The sequence below is a fragment of the Rhagoletis pomonella genome, unplaced genomic scaffold (genome assembly GCF_013731165.1).
Source record: "Rhagoletis pomonella isolate Grant_MI unplaced genomic scaffold, Rhpom_1.0 Rhpom_scaffold_00006, whole genome shotgun sequence".
NCBI lineage: Eukaryota > Metazoa > Arthropoda > Insecta > Diptera > Tephritidae > Rhagoletis > Rhagoletis pomonella.
The window spans coordinates 31658454-31660114 of record NW_023458560.1 but is presented as its reverse complement, the minus strand read 5'-3'; positions in this window follow the sequence as shown (position 1 = coordinate 31660114).

The following is a 1661-nucleotide window of genomic DNA, read 5'->3' as shown; positions in this document are numbered from 1 at the left end:
TCGACTCCGTCATCATCGACTGCGGGCTCGGGTTCTTCTTCTCCACAACTTTCCGTGCTGCTACCATTTAGTAGGGCGGAAAAGTGTTCCCTCCATAATTTAAGTACGCTCTGGACATCAGTTACTAGGTCGCCATTATTGTTCTTACAGGAGTGCGCCCCGGTCTTTAAGCCTTCCGTAAGTCGCCTAACTCTCTACTTTTTAGTCCATTTATAAAAGCGTTGTATATTAAAAAGTTTTTTTTATATTATTTATTTTCTACTTTTTAGTCCTGTCTGAATAAAATTTTGCAATAGATATTAAAATAAGTCAACGATATTAATAGAAAGGTGCACACACATGCATTTACATATGTATGTACATACAAACGAGCACCAATTAATTTTATTTAAAGAAATGGCGTGTCGTCTATTTCCGCTGTAGCAAACGTAGTACATAGGGCGACATCTAGATGTCATCTACCTCGCCCTATTCACTACAGATGTCGCCCTATGCACTATGCTTTTTTATAGGAACTTTTCAAAGCAAAGGTTTTATGGTGTCGGACACACAACATTGAAAGTTTCTGGATCCACAACATTGAAAGTTTCTGGACACACAACATTGCAAGTTGATAAAAGCGTAGTAAAAACAAAATATTTTGTCAGTGACGATAAATTCAAACATGTTTTTTTTTCTCGTCCGATGTCAGGTAAAAAGTACCAAAATGAACTTATTGGGTGCAAAACAAAAAAATTACCTATAAAAATCACATGCACTGCTTACAAAATTTAAATGAAAACTAGATTTGTGCGTACAAATACGGTCGGCAAATAATCTGGTTAAGTGTGCGCATCAGTTCGAACGGTCAAATTGTTCGGCCGAAATCGGTCGGCCTATCGGATGCAATATGCGCCTTGCGTTAGAGGCTCGTATATAAGGCTGGAACGCTCGCAGATGGAGCGCTCAAATATTTGCGGGCCAGATCTGTCAATATGTCGTATTGTAATTTACTTTTCAACCAATCGAGAGGATTTTTACCGAGATGAGCTCAATTTTGTTTAGGACAGGCCTTCAATTGGGCTTTAATTTCACATTTTTCAATATCTCCAGATTATTTGTATCAATGTTGCTTGATATACTACTTAACGGTTTAGCGCCTGAAGCTAAAAGCTGGTTATTGTCAGCACCCTGGTAAGACAGACTTAGAGCCATTTCAACAATATTAGAGTGGACTCTCTGCCCTTGTACACATTCGCATGCGCAAAACATTCGTATCATTTCATGCGAATGCGAATAACGAATGCGAATGTGTAAAAAGATGCGAATCATTCGCATGACGAATGCGAAAGCAAATATTTGCACCATCCCTGATTTAGATATGTGCTTCGCTAACAATTTTACTACCGATATTTATCGATATCTGTATTTATTTTGTTATATTTACCGACTTTACTGTCCATTTTTTTATCGATCTCTATATCTACATGTTTATCGATATCATTACCAATATTCATACCGGAATTTCGGAGCACCCTTTACGTATGACCATATGTTTCAATCTGCCTTGGGGTGTATTTATGTACCTTTAAAACTACTGTTATCGCATTGAAATTCTTTATTTAAACGAAAACAAGATTTAAGAAAGCTCAATTTGCACAATATTTTTAACAACGTTTCCA